Source organism: Armigeres subalbatus, unplaced genomic scaffold (assembly GCF_024139115.2).
Source record: "Armigeres subalbatus isolate Guangzhou_Male unplaced genomic scaffold, GZ_Asu_2 Contig774, whole genome shotgun sequence".
Taxonomy (NCBI): Eukaryota; Metazoa; Arthropoda; class Insecta; order Diptera; family Culicidae; genus Armigeres; species Armigeres subalbatus.
Window position 1 is genome coordinate 5,685 of NW_026943561.1, and position 12,436 is coordinate 18,120.

Here is a 12,436-nt window from a genome sequence, read left to right on the forward strand (position 1 = left end):
GTGCTAAGAAAAAACTTGGGCTCCGCTCCACTTGTGTGCTGTTCAACATGTTGCAGTTACCCGAGCATATGGTTGAATGATCCGCCCATTCTGCACTCTGATATTTCTCTAATTTAACAAAACAACGGCATAACATTTTGTAACTTCATCGTAAATATTCTCATACGATGAAGTTACAAAATGTTTAAGTTTCAACTTATTTTCCGAGTGCTGGAATGTATTTTATTAGTCAATGTGGCTCGAATGCTCTGGTAGGGGATGTAGTAGAGGATTTGAATTTGTTCAAATTGCAATCCGATCTTATTCCTTGTTGATTAAAAGAAAGGAACTTTCTGGATCATCATGTTCGCACTATATTCTAGCACAACACAATTGCAACATGATAACAGATTACGTGTGGTTATTGGAAGTTGATCGATCGAAAAAAAAACAACCAGAAATCGAGCAGAATAACATTTTAGGAGAAATGTTGAGCATAAAATGAAAAAAAAAAATTATTAAAAGTTGAATGAAACATATATTTACAAACTGACTAGTATCTCTATACTTCATTCAACATTTTCATATCCCAGTTCCTCTGGCCGCAAGTTGAATTTTTGGTGGCTTCGAACTGGTGCTGATGGCGTTTGCATGCAAGTTTTTGAAACGGACTTGCATGGAATGTGTTCAAATTAAATTCACTGAACTTAAATTCAAGGAAAACCGAATAGAAAACAATTGTAACGTGCAAATCTGATGGAAATTCATTAGATCAGATGTGCTTATACCGTTTCGGGTATTGATTGACCAAAAATTATGTTTATATGCTTCATGAAAGTCCTTCGAAAAATGCCAATTTCTTCAAATTAGTGGTATTAATTTAGCTATATCTCAAAATTTGGACGTGTAAGAGCATGTCTGAGGACAGATTCGGATTCAGCGAGCCAAAATCTACTGAAGACACATCTATTGGTTCTGAGGACCCGCAAAAAGTAAGATTGTGTTCCCCTGTGTTATTCTTCAAGCGGCAGCTGCCACTTGGAAAGTTTTTTGAAACCTTTTTAATAATGAATTTGAATTAACATATAATTTTTGATACCTTTAGGGCCGATGCCCACGTAGCGATTTTTCAACGCTGCGTGCACGTGGCGTTGAAAAAACGCAGGTGTGCATCGGTGCGGCGACGCTGCGTTACCGCTTTTTCCCGATGCACACATGCGTCCTTTTAACGCCGTGTGCACGCAGCGTTGAAAAGATGTTACGTGGGCATCGGGCCTTATATTACCTACTATTTGTTCCTACTATTTGCTCATTTGAGAAGCCATTCTGGTTTGATCTAGTCTGTCCATAGTGACGTGCAATCAATTATGTGAAGAAGTGACTACGGAAATCTTCATGACTTTTGGTTCCGTGACCATCTTCATGGTAAGCATGCGGCACGAAGAAACCGAATAGGTGATGCATTGAACCTGGCGAACGCGTTTATTTTAAGAAGGCATCATATCGCGTTTACTTGAAGCAGGCATTATTTACATTATTCGCCTTATATCGGGCAAATTCGTTCATTAAAAGAAGACATTATCAACTCTGTTCCCCTCAAACCGGGCTAACGCGTTTATTTAAAGAAGACAGCATCTCCTATGTTTGCCTTAAACCGGGCAAATTCTTTAGTTTAAAGAAGGTGTTATCAGCTCGGCTCGGCAGGTAAATGCATTCATTTAAAGAAGGCATCATCTACTCTCTTCATCATATTCCGGGCAAAGGCGTTCCTTTAAAGAATGCATTTTCAACTCGGTTCGCCTTACACCGGCCAAATGCATTCATTTAAAGAACCGGGCAGCTGCATTCATTAAAAGAATTATCTACTCTGCTCTCCTTATCCCGGGGAGATGCGTTCATTAAAAAAGGCATTATTAGCTATTTTCGCCTTAAACCGGGTAAACGCGTTCATTTAAAGAAGGCGGCATTATGTCCTATGTTCACATCGTATTACGCAAATGCGTTTATCCAAAGAAGGCATCATCAACTCTGATCGCCTTAGAGCGGACAAACGCATTAATTGAAAGAATGCATTATCAACTCTGTCCTACTTTAACTGGGCAAATGCGTTCATTAAAAGAAGGCTTTATTTCCTATGTTTGCCTTATACCGGGCAAATACATTCATTTAAAGAAGGCATCATCTTTTCTGTTAGCCCCAAAATGAGCAAACACGTTCATTTTAAGCAGGCCAATCTCTTTTTTCTGCTTTATATCAGGCAAACGCGTTCATTAAAAGAAGGCATTATTTTCACTGTTCGTCTTATGTTAATTGAAAGAAGGCGTTATCTCCTCACTTACTCCATTTCATAAAATAACACTTTCCTAGATAATAATGGCGTAGAATGATAGTTAAAGTTAATTAGACAAAAAAAAAACAAAAATGTTGATTAAATAGAACCTTTATTGCCTTTCTTTGAGTAATTCTAAGTAGTACCCCACAATAATGGTTCACACACCAATATGAGTCATTTTCATTTAACGAATGTGCAAAATGGAGTGACTAATCATTGTTACAAAGTGACCCATTCAGGGGTTAGACAAAAAGGTTGAGATAGGTAAAATTATGTCAAAATTCAAATCAACATAACTTCGCGTAGAATAATCCGATTTTGATAAAACCAGGACCATCAGAAGCGGACACTCTTCTAGTATACTGACCTCTTACAAAACGTGAGATTAGTCCTTGGCCACCGGAGATGTTCCGGGTTTTCCGAGGGTATGTTCAAAATGCATTTTTTCCACTTCTTGTCATTTTATGTGACGTTTACTTTTATACTGTTTTATGCTCTCTCCAAAAACAAGAACTAATATGCCGACCAATGGTGGCTGTAGATCGAGAATCCATCAAAAATACGCAGAGATATGGCCATTTCCGTAAAAACGGTTCCGGGAACATGATGAAATGATAACAGATTGGAATAATGCAAATGTGAGTATCTAACTTCATGGCTTTGTGAGGCAATGATTACAGAAACATTTACAGAATGATAGAGTCCACTGTCACCCTTATAGCAGGTTCCAAGGGCCTTCCAGTAGGTGCCGGTTTTGGCACCATCTGGAACCATGTATATATGGGTGTCAAAATTTATGTTTTCCAAAGACAATGAATATAGGATCTTTAATAAAATACTTTTTAAGGACTGTAAGACTCTCTGGTCAATTTGTAACGAATTCCGGGTGTTCTGCGAAAGTGACATTTGTTCAGGGTGTATGGCCCATCCCGTACCGTTTTCACGAAAAAAGCCATATCTCCGCTTATACCTAACGCATTTTTGACCTGCAGCCAGCATTGGTCAGCATATTAGTTCTAGTTTCTGGGGAAACCATAAAACATGATGCGAGTAAACGTCACATATAATGACAAGCAGAAGAAAAAATGCATTTTTGACATACCCTCGGAAAACCCGGAACATCTCCGGTGGCCAAGGGCCAATCTGAAGTTTTGTATACTAGAAGAGTTTCCGCGTCCGATGGTCCTGATTTCATCAAAATCGGACTATTCTACGCAAAGTTATGCTTATTTGAACTTCGACAAAATTTTGCCTATCTTCCCGGGTAGAAGCCATGAACAAAATATCTAAACATGATATGGTTTTGATTGATATAAGAGATAAAAGAACTGGCAACAATATCAAAAATTTGCACCGAAATATCATTTGAACATCAAGATATGCTATGGATAAGAACAAACTAATGGCACATGATGTTGATCACTTCTTACAAATAGCACAACTTGATCTCCTCATGATATTTTAGTGCAAAATATTGATATTGTCGTGTGATCTTTTATCTCTTATATCAATCATGTCAATATCTCATTTTGCTATCTTATCAACATTTGATATTAATGAGTTATTTTCGTCTTCTCGGGTTAACCTTTTTGTCTAACCCCTGTATATGTGCGGTCACTGTATATACTTTTATTATTTTCAAAGATTGTCATTTTACGATTTATCAGTATCTTATTTATTATCAGACTAAGGCCGGAGTGGCCTGTGCTGCACATAAAACACCAAAGGACCCTGTACCAGACCTGAATAAGAGCAACGTCATATACAAAATTGACTGTGAAGATTGCCACTACAAATATATTGGGATGACTAAAAACAAGTTACGCACGCGTATGTACGGACACCAATCACATATAAATACGCTTGAGAATATGCTACAAATTGGAAATACATATACGGATCCCATGATACAGCAACTGAAGGAGAAAACTGCTCTAATAGACCACTGTATTACCCACCAACACCGCTTCAACATCAACAACCCATCCATCGTAGACATCACCTACAAACAGCAAGCTCTGCAAGTGTTGGAGATGTGTCATATCTCTACTACACCCAACACCGTCAATCGTCGGACAGACACCGACAATCTCAACTGTGCTTACGCTAATCTTCTCACCACAATCCAACGTTTGAGAGAAGAGAAGCGTTCGTCGTCAAGCCGTCAACGTAGTGAACAACCTATCAATAATGATCACCCTACACAAACACATATATACCCAACCACCCATCCACCACCCAATATAGACAACACACAGTAATCGCCCATTCTCCGGCTGCAAAACACCCCCCCTATAGTGTGTGACAAAATTAGTGTCAGAAAAGTTATAGAAGTGCACTATATTTTGTCAAGTAAGATAGTTTTAACTAAAAGAAAAAAAAACATTTTACTACACTAACTTTTACACCAACAGTGAGGCCACCAAATCCATGACAAACACCCGTTTGAATATAACGATAACTAACAAATTGACTGCCATCGAGTAAGTTTGTAAAGCGTTTAAAGTTTGAGTAAGTTTAAATTATAACCCAATAAAACCACAGGCCCTGAAGAAGATCCCATCCCTGGATCGAAACGTCGGCGATGAAATAAAATTGTCAACGCTATTATTCATGACTGATAGCCAACCCGAAAATCGAACTACAAAAATTCACAGTCGTAATCCAACCACAAACTGCTCAGAACTTTTGTTAAAAACGAAGAGAAGGCGATGTAGTGCAACCGTACCCTTAGGGGAGGTAGCACCAATAGCGGGGTTTTAATTAGTTTTATAATAAATATACCATTTACGATGGTTTCAGTAGATGCGTCGTACTTTAAATGGTCGGGGTTCAGCCAAACCGCACCTAGCGGCTTTTCGACTGACTTATGATATTTTGTTCGTACAAGGACAACGGAAATAGTTTCATATCAATTTAAACATATATTTGCAGTAGGATATCCTCAGTTATGGGGTTGAGGGATATTCGGTGCGATTTGCGATCAATTAAATCTTCTAAACGAAAGTTTGAGCAGAAAAATCGGTAATTTTTCGATGGCGCTTGGTGTGATTTGGCTGAATCCCGACCAACTATCCTGTTAATTAAATAAAATCTCGCCTAAAAAACTATTGAAAACAATGATTTTCCTTTGAAAAAAATTGACTCCCTTGCACCTATAGTGGTGCAACTGTACCAATAGTGGCGTGTTCCATAAGAAATCAACGGATAGTACCACTATGGGAACCAAAATTATTTTTTACCGCCACTAAAGGAACAGGGTACCCATTAGTGGTGCAAGCAATATTTGGTCATTGTTGATGTTAAATGACATCAACATCAATTTTGTTAGCAAATTTATTAGTTTATCTATTGGTTAAGATATTGAAGCTGTAAATTTCCCATAATCACCAATTATTGAAAAATATTTTCTTTTGTGGATTTACTAATACCTCCACTATTGGTACCGTTACCATAGGAGTAAACCCAGAGCATCAAATAAATCTGAGAGGGCGTTGGAATTATTATACAAATCATGCCAACAATCATGTGAAACACAAGTAATGATAAATATTCAGAAGCAGCAATGTGATGAACTCGGGTAGGTAATTCATGAGAGTTGCTTTTTATATTCAGTCGTTCATATGCCTGAAGCAGTGAAACCGTTTGTAGGTCGTTATTCGTCTTTCAATCCAGTAATCGTCTGCCATTCAAATAGAAAAAAAAAATCCAAGCGGGCAGTGGAGCGGATATGTGCAGTTTCGAATGAATCATTTTCAAACAATTTGTCGAATTGTAAGAGCCTTAGGGGTACACACTTCTGACGTTGTTTAGCCCTAGGTTAAACAATTTAACATTTAACATCCAACTGGCTGCCACATAGGCATGCTATTTAATTATGCACATGGTCTTTGTACACAATCTGTCAGGCGCCGTGTAGGATATGTGCACTGTCATGAAACATGATTCATTTCCCCAGAGCTGCTTTCCGTGTAATGACAAAATTCTGTCCAAGTGCTAAAAGATTTCGTGAAACCATTGTACCGACAAATATGACAACTTAACCGTTTTGGCCGTGGTAGGTGGACAGGACACGATGCATAGCTGTTATCGGACTTGTTCCATCGCCATCTACCATAACATCTACCCACCTAGTAGTAGACCAATCAGCAGAGAGCATAAAAGCAATTTCGAATGAGATCGTGGCTTTTAGTCGAAAGACAATTAGCCGAATTAAAGTTGGTGAAAGTGGAATATGGGTAAAGGAAGCAGATTATTAAACAAAATCCTACAATGTCGACCAAGTGTTCATTCGAAAGGTTGATTCTTTGACCGAAAAATAGTTGACCACACATCATTCGGCCAAATGTCGTAAACCCTTGTCAGACTGAATAAAGCAGACCGATAGCTGCAGGCTATTCTCGCAAATTGAATAACATATTCTCGGTGATGGGGATGATCCCGCCTGTACGCACAAACCCGTCGAAAAGCACGTGTAACCGCACATATGGTAAGCAATCTGAATTGTGACGACGGATGTTTACTACCGGCGGATGACATTATCTTCCAGCCAACCATCGTGGTCGGCTTGGGCGGTGTTGTCTATGCCTTTTGAGCTGTAAGCTAGAAGAGACGGTTTCCTGGGAAAACAATCCGTTCTAATACATGGCTATTTGACGAAGATTGTTTGTGCCAATTTGATTTGAATCGTTGAGTAGGTACCTATGAGGCTGAGCTTCTCCGATATGCATAAGTGAAAGATTCACAATGGCCGGTGGGAAAAGTTGTTTGGATATTTCGTACTTAATCAAATTATGCTCTATCTGTCAGCTTAGGAAATTGATTATAGGTATGTATAATAAATAATGCAAGATTAATGGAGAACAAAGATTGATTTGAAAACAAATTTAAATAAATAAAGCCCTGATTTACACACTTTTCACAGTTTTCCGGGAAAATAACATGTTTTGTATAATATTTGATGTTTTCGTTCTTCATACAACACAATTTTTTTAACGTTGGCGTTGTCGAAGAAAATGTTTTTGGTGTCTCTCGGGTTGGGTGTCATCGCAGTTACCTGTTATAATATGAAAACAGCACCTAAGACTTATTCACTAGCTAAAAGTTGAGCGTATTCAATTTTATTTTCGTTGAAATGAGTTGAATGAAAGTGCTTAGATGTTCAAAACGAATTCAAGTCAAGCGACTTGATGTAATCATCTACGCAATCAAAACTTAGCATCAATGTATGCTTGTATGTGTTACACGACGAACATGTTAAAGCAAGTTGGAAGATTTTGAAAAGTGGAGTTGGCGTGGAAACTGCCAATATTAGCAATAGTACTATAGTAGAGCCTGGATACGAGAAACGCAGATAGAAAATGTAACTCTGTCTACACTGCAGTTAATCTTCTTCATTATAAAACAATACATAATAGGGGAGCGATTGTTTATATAGGTAAAAATATTCATGTCACTATTTAATATAAAGCAATTTAATTTCATAGTCTATCATTGATTGATTGCAAACACATGTAAAATGCGATTAAAATGTTTTTTCGCGTATGACGTTTCAACGAATTCAGCCGTTTTTAGCATTATGCACTTTTCTTCCCTATTAAGTGTACGTAAAGGCTATGTATTCATTGAAAAACAAACCTTTTATAGTATGACGGGAAACAAAGTGTCACATGCTGATTGACTCAGTTCGACGATTTGAGGTGATGTCTATGTGTGCATGTGTGTTCATTTTTCGGGCCTTATCCTCAACCGATTTGCTTACGACAAGTTGCATCAGTGGGAAACCATGTCCCATTGTTTCCGATTGGAAATTGGCCAAATTAAACTATTGGATCAACAGTTATGACCAAAATACTAATTTCAAAATTGGTATAGAAGAAAATACTTCTTGCCTTTCTGGTATACTTATTTATTTATTTATTTATTTATTTATTCATTTTTTTATTTTTCTATTTATTTATTTATTTGTTTATTTATTTATGACGAGCTCGGTGGACTAGCGGACTCCGATTCTGCCTAATAGCACAGAGAACAGACATGGAGGCTCGTACAAAATTTCTTAGAAAACATGTGAAAACAAACAACCGAACCTCAACGCCATCGACGTCGACATTGCAACTCACAATATCATTTTGACAACCCGATGGCGCTGATCTACTCTTGCATGCAAAACGACACTCTCGCACAGTGGCACTTTTTGATGATGCTAGCGCTGATTCTGCACGGGATGACGGCGACATTCCAAAGTTATTTTAAAACTAACAGTAAAAAATTATCACAACATAGGTAGTGCAGCTTCAACGTCTGTTCTCTGTGCTAATAGGCAGGAGGTCGTGGGTTCAATTCCAGACTTTTGTCCCTTTCCTACTTTGAACAGGGCTTGGTAGTCATATGGATACTGCTTCTGTTTCATACGCAGGAGTATCGAACCACGACCAGGTCCGTGACATTATCCTGCTTTGCATATTTCTCCTTATTTCTCATGTTCTAGCAATCGCTAGAGCTTGAAATGGACATCCATGCCGTTTCCATTGCTATTTTATACCTTCAAATTGATTATTCTAGCAATAACTGCCAGAATTGGAAATGAACGAAATAGACGTTTCCTACATCCAATTAGAAATTACATCAATTGCTTTCTTCAATATATCACATTGGCAGCTCGGTAACCAAGACGAACCTCTACCCTAACCCAAAAATTCAAAAATAAATACCGCACGGACTCGTGGCATGTGCAGAGGTATATTTGGCTTGCAGTGGGCGAGTGATTGCATCATAATTCCCTCCCCTTCCTTACCTTAACTTGTATTCAGACGTGCTGGGCGCCAGTGTGATCTAACAAATGAGATCACCAGTACTTGTATATTGAAGATGAGTGCTAGTCCCAAGAAAATATCTGTTGGTTTTCTGGGCAAGAACAGCTGATCTGGTCATAATGGAGTAGCAACTACGGGCAGTCAATCAAGTTCAAGCTCAAGCTACTTATTTATTTATTTCGTCAAACAATACAGACTGCATACTTTAAATATAGATTACAATAAGGCATCATGGTCATTTTTTTCAAATCAATGGTTTTTCGAAACTATTCGGGGTCCCAAACAACTGTGCAGAATTTGGGCTCGATTAGTTTTACTCGCTTTCCGCATCGCGATTGAATCTTGTATGAGAATAAGTATAAGAAAACCATATGTTGTCCGGTAGTGCTGGCAGAAACTTAAACAAGGTCTTTAGACATCTTTCAGATTTTATGCTGACGTATTGAGACACGTAATTGACGATTAATTGAAGCCGCTGCACAATGCCTAGAATCGTGTTTTAAGCGTTTATAATGGCGCCTTCGAGACATTTTATCAGTAAGTCGACGCGCTTCTATGGAGGTATTTAGTGAGATGAAAAATTTATTTTTTTTCCAATTTACAACATGGAAGGTATACGTCTTCGCCAGAGATGTAGCAAAAGTTCTCCTAAAAAAAATTGTCGAAGACAATTTCAAAAAATCGATTTGGCTCCACACCGCCATTACTAATTATTGGAACGATCAATTAACATGCGGTTTTGTTTGGGTGAAAGCTGTTGAGTATTCCCTTTAGCTATGTAGATTTTCGTTTAACCAGCGCTTAATGAGAAAGCGTCAGTATCAGTATAAATCAAGGCCGGATTTATGGGGGGGCCGGGGGGGCCATGGCCCCGGGCCCCCACAAATCTTATGTACCAAAACCCACCTTTTTTGTACATTTTGGGGCCCCCACATACCGTCGGCCCCGGGGCCCCCTTCCGGCTAAATCCGGTCCTGGTATAAAGAAAAAATAAATTTCCCCATACTAATTTGTACGCAAACTTTAAACGGCTTGTGCTAAATCACTTTTAAATCAAATGAGCTCGAAGAGCACACTCAGAACCAGGGTAGAAATAGTTCACAGTCAATGCAGTGAAAAACATGGATCTAATCTGCAGTATAATAAGTATAATCTGCAGTCGCCTGCATCGTCGCCGTGGTGAGTGCGACTGGGTGCAGCCGAAAAATCATTTCCAACACCGACCATTCAATTTCGCATTCAGCCACTCACAAGTCGCTCTGACAGGCTGCTCAGTTCGCGCTTTACCGTATGACTGTGAGTGGCCCATTTAAACGCGTGGTGTTTTTTTTCAATTTGCTGGGGGAATGTGTACATTTTGCTGTGGTAAATTTCATCTTCGCGACGCAGTGGGTTATGTGAGTTCTGTTGTTTACTTTTCTGCCTCTCCGGGAATGTGAGGTTGATTTCAAAGCAGAAAGAAAATAAAAAATTAATATAAAAAAAAATCACCTTCATATATCACCGATTATTTACAACCCTGCTCAGAACATGATAAAGAATCAGATGAGCGCTGTAGAGCAAAATCGATTTTTTGAACCACCCCAATAAGCATAAAAGCATATGCGCATGGTGCATTGGTTCATCAACTCCTTGTGATGGGTGATTGATTTTTTCCTTACATAGTAGGAAATGGTTTATTATGAAACATTCCTTACATTTGCTTACAACACTACAGTTCAGGTAATAATTGGAAGTTCATTACTTGTACTTTGTTATGTGTATAAGATTGACTGCCACAATGCGCCCGTTGTCAAGTAGCAATTAATCAAATATGACTAAAAAATCCAAAATAAATCTTGTTATATTATTATTTATTTATTCAGACTAAGGCCGAAGTGGCCTGTGCGGTATACAAGAGTATTCCCCATTTGGCTCGGTCCATGGCTACACGTCGCCTACATCTTCCACCTGGTCGTTCCACTTAGCTCGCTGCGCACCTCGCCTACCTGTGCCCGTCGGATCGTTGTCGAGAACCATTTTCACTGGGTTACTGTCCGATATTCTGGCTACGTGCCCGGCCCACCGCAGTCGTCCTATTTTCGCGGTGTGAACGATGGATGGTTCTTCCAGCTGCTTATGCAACTCGTGGTTCATTCGCCTCCTTTACGTACCGTCCGCCATCTGCACCCCACCATAGATGGTGCGCAGCACTACCCTTTCGAAAACTCCAAGTGCGCGTTGGTTCTCCACGAGCATCGCTCAGGTCTCGTGTCCGCAGAGCACTACCGGTCTAATGAGCGTTTTGTAGATTGTCAGTTTGGTACGACGGCGAACTCTATTCGATCGGAGCGTCTTGCGGAGTCCAAGAAACGTACGATTTCCAGCCACTATGCGTCTCCGAATTTCTCTGCTGGTATAATTATCGGCAGTCACCAGTGTGCCCAAGTATACAAATTCCGCACAGGCTTCGATTTCGTCACCACCGATGCAAACTCGAGGTGGGTGTCATTGTCTTCTCTTAAACCCCTTCCTATCATGTACTGCGTCTGCGACGTGTTGATGACTATTCCGATCCGCTTAGCTTCCCTCTTCAGTCTGATGTCCTCCATCTTCTCAAAGTTACGTGCCATAATATCTATGTCGTCGGCAAAGCTAAATAGCTGGACGGACTTATTGAAAATTGTACCATTCATGTTAAATGTTAAATCCTGTTATAACTATAACTATATTATCTAAAACTTTCTAGAGCATGCAAAAAATGTAGAAATTAAAGTGAAAAAGATATGATGAAAAAAACACAACTGCTTATGTCTGCATACAACGTAAAAAATCTCCAAAAGTAACGGAATTAGGAACTTGGTGTCTTCGACAAAGTTTTTCAGGAGAACTTTTGCTACAACTATTATTTTTAGAAGGCTCAATGTATCAAATTGTTATCCTGCGCGCATATATGGTCTTCCAAAAATCCACAAAGAGGGAAGACCATTGCGTCCCGTGGTGTCAACAATTGGCTTTACCACTTACAGGTTGGCACAGTACATGTCAAGCATCCTGGGAAAAATCGTCGGGAAAACGGAATCCCATGTTATCAACAGCTTCACTTTGGCAACAGAGATATCAGGAACGCAGATCGACGAGGATGAGATAATGTTCTCGCTTGACGTCACATCTCTATACACCAACGTACGGTGGACTACGCAATAGAGTGTATAAACCAACGCTGGGAAGAAATTGAAGACCATACACCGATCGACCAACACAGCTTTGTAGCAGCCGTTCAATTGGTATTGGAATCCACGTTCTTCGTGTATGGAGGTGTCTTCTACAG